This window comes from Pinus tabuliformis, chromosome 1_1 (genome assembly GCF_031772625.1).
Source record: "Pinus tabuliformis cultivar Carrire ecotype Pingquan chromosome 1_1, CPIR1, whole genome shotgun sequence".
Taxonomy (NCBI): Eukaryota; Viridiplantae; Streptophyta; class Pinopsida; order Pinales; family Pinaceae; genus Pinus; species Pinus tabuliformis.
Genome location: NC_142297.1, coordinates 517762325 through 517771960, shown reverse-complemented (window position 1 = coordinate 517771960; position 9636 = coordinate 517762325).

The window sequence follows — 9636 nt, the reverse complement described above, 5'->3', positions numbered from 1 at the left end:
CCAAGATTTGAAGACCAAGAAAATAATGCAAGTGTCCTAAGTCTGTCATTTCAAACTGTTTTTTAACGCTGGACTTCACATGGTTTATAAGGTTGGGATCACTACTAGTAAGGATAAGATCATCAACATAGAGAAAAAGAATGATAAGAGACTTACCCACTTTATTGGTGTAGACAGTATTGTCAGAATGACCCCTAGAAAAGCCAGTATCTAAAAGAAAGCTATCCATTTTGGCATACCAAGCCCAAAGGACTTGCTTGAGATCATAAAGGGATTTGTTAAGCCGACATACAAGGCTAGAGTCTGTTTGTATAAAGCCAGGAGGTTGTTCCATACAAATTTCTACATGCAAGTCCCCATGAAAGAAGGTGGATTTAACATTCATCTGGTGGACTTCCAATTTGAAAGAGTCAACAAGGGAAAGAACACGGCGGATAGATTTCATTTTGGCAATAGGGGAGAAGGTTTCGGTATAGTCAATGCCTTCAACTTGTGAAAAACCATTAGCAACAAGAAAAGCTTTATGTTTATCAACTTTTCCATCTGGTCCAAACTTTGTTCTGTAAACCCATTTGCATCTAACAAGTTTTCATCCCTTTGGAAGAGGAACAAGGTCCCATGTATCATTTCTCAATAATGAACGATATTCTTCATTCATAGTTGCGTCCCAATCTAGATGGCCTGAAGCTTCTGCAAAGGTGTCAGGATCATGATTTGTTGAGGCTTAAGCCAGTAAATAAGAGGCTTTATTGAACTAAGAATGTGTACGATGCTGACCTCTAGGATCACTTGCAACAACACCTACTGCATCCTAAGTAGCGTGGACCCATTTTGGAAGCTGAGGAGCTGAAGAAGAATCCCGAGAAGGTGGGGGAGGATTGTCATCCTTGTTGTCATCATCTGAAGAAGCAATATCTTTAGAAGTAGAAGGGATAGAGAGAGGTGGCACATCCGTTGAACTAGGATCGTAGGCCGATATATTTTCAACAAACTTTACATCTCTTCTAAGGATAACATTTTTGGATTTAGGTTGAAGAAGTATATATCCTTTGACATCTTCAGAATATCCAAAAAAGATACATTTTTCATTCTTAGGTTCTAAGGCTTTATGTTTCTCATCTAGAATATGGGCCCATGCTTCACTTACAAAAACAAGAAAGTGACTTACATATGGTTTAATTGTGCTCCATGATTCTTCTGGAGTGATATTCTTTAAAACCTTAGTAGGTGTGTGATTTACTATGTAATTTGCACAGTTAATTGCTTTTGCCCAAAAATTAAGACTAAGTCCTTTAGATTGAAGCATACAATTAGCCATTTCATTTAAGGTGTGATTCTTCCTTTTAGCTACACCATTTTGTCATGGATTATATGGAACAATATGTTGTAATTGAATTCCATGCTCAGTGCAAAAGTTGATGAATTTTTTGTTTACATATTCTCTTCCATTATCAGATCTTAGCTCAAGAATTTGTTGTCCAAATTGTTTTTCAACAAAGGCCTTAAAGGCCAAGAACATCTTAAAGACTTCACTCTTGAGTTTTAAGAAGTATAACCAAGTGCGTCTCGAGAAATCATTAATGAAAGTTAAGAAATACTTGTATCTAGAGAATGAAAAACTGGAAGTGGACCACATAAATCACTATGCAGAAGATGTAAAGGGGCTGAGGCATGCCAAGAGGCATGTTTTTCAAAACTATCCCAATGATGTTTTCTGAGTACACATCTAGAACAAACAACGTCTCTGCAAGATACCATAGGAAGACCTGTCACCATATTTTCTTTACATAGATTTTGAAGAGAGTAATAGTTTAAGCGACCAAATTTTCCAATGTCTACCAGTCTTCTTCCCTTTGTTTTTATTTGACTTATCATTTTGTTGAATTGATTTTTCATTTTGAGATTGAAATTTCTTAGGACCCTTGTTTGGTTTAGGACCGTTCTTCTTAGGATATTGCTTCTTAGGATTCTTTGAATTTGGTTGATGTTGGGCGGCTAACTCTTTCTTAGAAGAGTTTCCAGTATTAAGAAGACCAAGATGTAAGAGTTTTTCTTGTTCTCTTATTAAAGAATCATAAAAGGCATCAAAATAGGGGAACTTGTAGGCTTGTCCTTGACAAATAAAGGTTTCTCTTGTAGAATGGAAGGTGGAAACAAACACAGAGTAGGTTGGTCCTAACTTAGTAAGAATGGAATAGATAAGACTACCATCTTCTTTCTTAACCTTAACACCTTCCAAGAGAAGTCTAAGGGTCTTGAACTTGGACAAAAAATCTTCAATAGAAGAAAATTTATTAGGGTCTAATGTAAGCAACTCATTTTCGAGTTGATGGGCTCTAATTTCAATTTTAACTCCAAAAACTTTATTGAGTTGTTTCATTGCTTCATTGGGGGTATTAATTTCTGCAATATGGAATCTAAGGTCTGGAGAAATAGAGATCCCTATCAACCCATGTGCTTGATCTTGCTTATTTTCCCATTTGGTTTCTTATCTTCATCTTTAGGTTTATACACTTGGCTTGAGGCTATTCTATAAAGACCTTAACTTCTAAGTAAATCCACAATGTAAGATAACCATTGGAAGTAGTTGGTGCTATCAAGAATAACTAGGCATGGAATTTCCATTTTTAAAGACACGGAAGCTAAAGACGTTGAAACTAAGTGTTCCAATGGAAATATCTCAAAAAATTAGGCCGATTAAAAAAAATGGCTCTAAAAACGGCTTCCGGATGAAGAAGTTATGACTTTTTGAAGGTAAGTTGTTGGAGATGCCGACGAACTATGTGAATGTTTGGAAGTGAATGATAATGTTATATTTAAAAAAAAAAAAATTCCCCCCCCCCCCCCCGCTTTCCAAACTTAATCTAATTAGCTCATTTTGAAAAACAAGATTATTTTATGTGACCCACTTTTATAAATAAGTGAAAGTCACTTTTACAATGGTACTTTATGAACTATCCACTAAATTGTAACTTGAATAAAATATAAAGAGACTTTAGAATTATAAATAACTCACTTTTTATAATGGGCGAGAACACTTTTACATAAGGTAACTTTAAAACATAAGTTACATGTGTTTTTTGAAAAAGTAACTCAACAAAAAGAAAGACTTGAACCCAAGACCTCTATTCTCATAAAGTAACTTTGGACCAAGTGAGCTAGTTTAAAATGTTAGTAATTTTTGGAAAGGAGGAAGGGTTTTTTTTGTTTGCTCTTCCCACTAAAGTTTTGGAGTGCGTTCTTACTTGAAAAACCCATTTTTTGCCTACAACACAAAAAAAACCACACAGCCCAAAACGAACAAGTAAAATAAATCCAAGCATTACAGCTTCAAGTTAGATTTGATAAAAAACTAAATATTTTTCTTAATGTTTCTGGTTTTTTGAGATCACACTAAGGTGTAGCAGAAAAGATCATACACATGAGAAAAATAATTTCTTTTTGTTTCTAGTTTGCCTAGATCGTACAGAGCCACGGGGCAAAGAGCATACACGTAAATCAAAGGTATAGATCTAGTAAACCAAAATAAACAAATAGATAAATAACTAATACTACAAATAAAGACTATATACCTCTAGATTTTAAAAATGACGTAGTTAGGGCTACCAAAAACCTTTTCGCGTGAAACGGAAGGGGTTCCTCACTCGAACAGATGCTCCTAACACAATAGAGTAGTCCTCTCGACCCGAAAGTGGTAATAAACAATAGATCTAGGAAACGATAGTCGAATGCAGTTGTACTGACTTCAGATTTCGATCAGCAACAGATGCAACTCTCTAATAGCTCTGATACCATGTAAGAATTTACAAGGTAAGTTCCTCAGATAGAACACCAAAGAACACCACTGACAAATAGATAACACATCAATACACTAGTATTCTTGATGTGGGTAAAACCATCAATGAGGGAAACAATCCACGGCCTGAGCCAATGCGGCCACTTCAGGAAATTTATTAATATAAAAGAAAGAAAATTTTCATAATATTCTCTCATGAACAACCACCTAAAAAATGACCCTCCATGCTCTTTAAATGGAGATCATGGACCAGTCAGGTGTTAAGCCACAGATCAAGTGTCGGTAATACCGAGGAGAGAATGAACCATCAGATCACTTCATGTCTAGAACATATCGTGACCATCGGATTGTAATTTATAAAAAATACATATTGAAGAAACACACTTTACTTAACTATACACTAGACCAAGTTTTACTTAATTATTTCCTGTGTCGGAATATCCTAACAGTATGATATACATCAATCCATAATAAACATCAAAACAGTTACTTCATAAATACATTTCACGTTACTTCTTAATTTGTAAATATTTTTTGTTATAATATCATGAGTCATTACCATAGATTATCAATACCATATGCCCAAAAAAACCATAACTCACTTCATATGACATTTTTTTTCAATTAATCAATTTAATTAAAAAGGAAAAAAGGACATAACTACTTTGGAGATAAAACTAAACCTTTGATTTGTGTATACTACCATGAATATTATAGAATATTCCATGGTGATTAAATCTCATCCATCCATTTCATAATTATTGATAATTAAATTAATGATTATAGAAGTCCTATTCCAAAATATATTCTAGAATATTCTATGGAGGTTAAATATCTACCATCCACCTAATAAATATTGATAGTTAAATTAAAATTTTGGAAGCCATATTAAAAAATAGACATGCTTATTGACATAAAAATGTCACATCTACAAGTGTCAATTATGTTTCGTGAATAATATTTTTATTTAAATTTTCTACAACAACTTGCATGAATTTTGGTGAACGTTAAACCTTGATAAATCATAGTATTATGTTATCTTAGTCATTGACAAAATCTATCAATATAGAACCTCAAAAATATGATGATAGATAGATTTGACCCAATTTTTTTACCATTTTAATTACCTTAATAGATTTGTATATTCATAATATGATTTCAAAAATTTTAATTTAATTAGTAGTAATTATTAGGTGGATGGTATAGATTTATCCTCCAAAAAATATGTTGGAATATTCTTAGTAGTAGAGAAAGGGTTAATATTTAACCCTAAATGAATTATGCTCTTTTAATTAATTCATCTAAAACTAATTAATTAAAGAAAATGTCATATCAACATGTGCCATATCGGGCATGTGGTATTGATAAGCTATAGTATTGGCCGATGGTATTGTAACAAAGCTATTTATAAGTTAAGAGTTTTCATGGTAAAGTGGTGGTGAATATTTATAATGATGACAACTTTGACCCAATTTTTTTACTAAGATGACCAAGTTGTTTTACCATTTTAATTACCCTCACAAGTATTTCAGAATACGCCTTATAGAATTTTAACTTGATGAGCAATAATAATTAGGTAGATGGTAGATATTTAACTGGCACAAAATATGTCGCAATATTCTTAGTAGGAGTCACAAATCAAGGTTCAAATATATCTCTAAATTAGTTATGCTATTTTAATTATTTCATCTCAAATGAATTAATTAAAGAAAATGTCATATCAATATGTGTCATATTGAGCATGTGATATTGATAATCTATAGTCTTGGCCCATGGTGTTATAACAAAGCTATTTACAAGTCAAAATTTTCCATGGTAAAATGGGGATAAATATCTATGGTTAAGAATATTATTATTTTTTTAAAAATGTTTATGTGTGTAATTTTTTTTCCTAAATAAGAAACATTTAATTCTATTAAAGAATGAAATTATATTTTGCATGTGCTTAAGGCAAGCATAGTAGTCTAGCTACCTATACTCATAACACGCAAAAATTTCACAAGAAACATAATTACGTTTACCTAGATAAATTGAGTTTCTCCATTTTACTCTCTTTTTAACTTTTTCCCAACCCCTAGAATTTGGATTGGAAATTATACTTGCCATTTCTTTTCCTTCTAATTTTAAAGGAATTTTTTTTTATCTATTTCAAAAATCTCAAATGAATGAGTTCTCTTTGTTTTGGTTTCACCTTGGTTGTTGCATATTTCCTCATGTTATTTTTTTAGAGCCTAGATCACTACTAAACTATTGGCTTTCTTAGTGTGACTTTCAAGATTATTCGACCGCTTTTCACCCTGCTTCACTTGGGGATATTGTAGATTTTTTTCTTCTTCTTGCTGGTGATTCTTTTCCAATTCTTCATCTTCATCTTCTGAAGAACAAAGATCTAAAAATTTCCATCCCTTTGGATTTTGTGATATTTCTTTTTCCTTTTTCTTTTTCTTGGAGCGTTTATTCTGTAAATGCCCCATCTAATGAAAAATCTGGCATTTGAAAGCCATATTTTCGAAATCCAACAATTGAGTCCACTTGAAATCTTTATGAACCAGATTAATGCAGTCTATTAGTTTGTAACACCCTCCAACATCTACCCAAGAAACTGACCAACAGGGGTAAACATGCGATGAGAGGCCACTATGATATGATTCTACCTCCTAAGTCACGATAAGGAAGTGGAACCAATGGAAACACACCATACATACATTCAACATCAGCTTCAAGAACCTCAAGAACCAATCCAACACTCTAGACAACTTGCCCTTGGGTTCCACTGAACTTTTGGATAACTTAAGCCTCAGTCGCTCTCATGCTATAGGCATAACAACATCCAGAAACCCAAAGTCACTCTCATAGACTTGACTGCCAGTGTCAAGAGGCTCATTTAGTTAGTTCTATATCAGTGTCCCCAGGATTTGAGCCACTGTTTCAGGCTCAAAGCCCAAGTCACTACCTAGAATGGAATGATAACTTAGGAGTAGTAAAATAACAAGGAAAAAATGATGCAAAAGTAATAAGTTAAACAAGACCTTAATCAGACACCTACTAGCCATGACAGAGAATTCGTCAAAGATGTTGCAAGAATGTAATCTACAGGTGTAACCAAAAGAATTAAACATAGGGATCTTGTACTTATCTGAGAATCACTAAGAACCATTGCTCCCTCACGTCATTTGTTGCATTACCATCTATTAGACCATAGATACATTATCCATTCATTTACAAGTAAAAACATGTTGATATTTATACATAGCTACTTTCATAAAACACACATATAACCAACATAATAACAACAGAATTACTCATGAAAGTACAAACGTATATACCACATATAATCCATCAAAATTCTCATGGAAATAAAAAGAGAAATGACCTTTCATTATTGATGCAAAAATCAAACTCGGGATGGGACTTCCATGTTCTACCCAACCATAGAATGGCTGAGAAAAAGATGTCTTCAGCGATTCACCCTCGTGCCATATTCCAAGCATGAATGTGGGACTCAAAACAAAAGAACCAACCAGGACATACTGAGCCTAAGCCACCTCACCCTCATCAATAGAAACTAGGCTTTACCGTAAACCATCCGGGATCACTAGGCCAACACAATAAACATATCATAACAGGATTTACCGTTATCTCCACCCAGTCACTAATCTAAGCAAGTATGGATGCCACCAGATTTCTCCACCTACACTGTGAGGAATTTTACTGTTTCCTAGTCTCTCGAGCTTTACCGCAATCCAAACCCATATCACTAGGCCCTACGCCAAGACCCTGATCTCTCAAGCTTTACTGCAATCCACACTAGATCACTATGCCCTAAATTGAGACCCACTCTCCAAGCTTTACCGCATATCCAAAACCTAGGATTACTAAGCTCGACGGAGAGTAAACCACCTCTAGGCCTTACCATATATCCCACCATTCACTGACAAGGATTTCAAGTCCATCAAAGGCAACAAAAAAATCAGCTTTATTGCAACCGACAGTCTAGTTCAGGGGTTACTAGGCCATGCGTTCTATCATTTCGGAGATCCACCTCACGCAGCTTCGAATCCATCTAGCAATCTAGCTCAACCAAAACATGAGAACCCCATCAAACCATGGCTTTCCAGAAATGGAAAGGGTAGGCTGAAAACACTATTACACCTAGAAAAAGTCATGCCATAACAACAAAATAACCACATGCAATACCATGCATGCCAAATATAGCAAGGAATTCACACATGAAAAGAGATACTTGCAGAGAACCATGTTGTAGTTGCTTTATCCTGCTCTTCCTTGCTTTCTCCTTCCTTCTTCTTGCCTTATTTTCCTTTCTTGATCACATGCATAACCATAGAAAAAGCTTGATCCAAGAGCTTACACTGACTAAGAGCTTGCCAAATGATCCTCAGAAGCCTTTTCATTAATGAGGCCTCTATTTTCTTCATTTTCCATTATTTTCCTTCATTCTCCTCGTCACATGTAACCTATGACTTTTCACCTTCCTTTTCTCCTAATTTCCATTATTTTCATAAATTAATGTGCCAAAAATGTCGTTTTTCCTTTCCAAAGCCTTATCCATTGCCTATGCCAATTTCCTTATCCATAAACAACCAAATGAACACCCCCTAGGATGTCTTTCTCAACATTCAGCTTGGAATACGTGTCCCATCATCTGTGGTATTTATATATTTTACATGAGTTTTTTTAACCATGGCTATTACAGAACCCTCCCCCTTGGGGAAACACCATCCTCTGTGTTCAATGACACCTATAACCAACAAAGACTGTTGAAAACAAAACATACTTGCCATGTAGATTTATAACATAACTCATTGCAGTATTTACAATGACGATCTGCTAAAACATGACAAACATATTGTTTACTGGAGCTTTATCACACATCTCATTATGGTCTTTACAATAACCACATATATACATACACATTTTCTAAAACCAAAAAATAACCATATTGTCTATGGAGCTTTATAAATCTAGCTTGATACAATAATACACACATATGCACATTTGCTCAACCAGAAAATAAAAGGATATGATGCCTGCATCCACAACAAGGGAATCCAGAGGCTCACACCTCCACCCTCAAAGTAATATGAGGATTCACCTCCTTCCCAGGAAGTCCAGAATTCACTACAAATTCAAATCTGCATCCAATGTCGAACTCTATAATCCAACACCACTTATCCTCTCAGTGAACAGTTACCGACTCATTGTTCCAGGGTGCACTCCCAATATGCATCTGATTCCATATGACAATGCTAATGACCAAAACAAATACATTACCCGACCTTCCCTTCTCTGCTACACAACCCCTCAGGCTCTCCGATCACCCCTTCTGTGCAGTCACTCACCTTCCAATTTCTTGGCACCCCCATCCCGGGTAGTCCATCCCTTGGCAAGGCTTCCTAGCATTAGAAGATACAAAAACCAAGACATATCCCTTCCTCAAACCATCATACTGGTCATAGCATGCTCATGGAAATTAATGGACACTATTAGGTATCAGTGTCCCACAATGACCTTGCTCCTGAATGATTTACCATCATACTGCTACATTTTCCAATTTCTTTCATTGTTGCTGCCAATTCTTGTAGTCATTTTCAACCACCCAACCAGGCATGTTAATACATTCTTGTTCCAAGAACATAATTTCCATTAGATTCAAATAAATTTAAATAACATCAAATCATACCTCATTGGTAGCTTGTCAATAGGGTATACTTGCAATCCTATTTACTTCTTGTCACAACAAGTCAAACTAGCTTCTTTGACCAAATCATTATGTATAAACATATCACATTAGGTTAGCTCAAAACACAACCATCATAGAT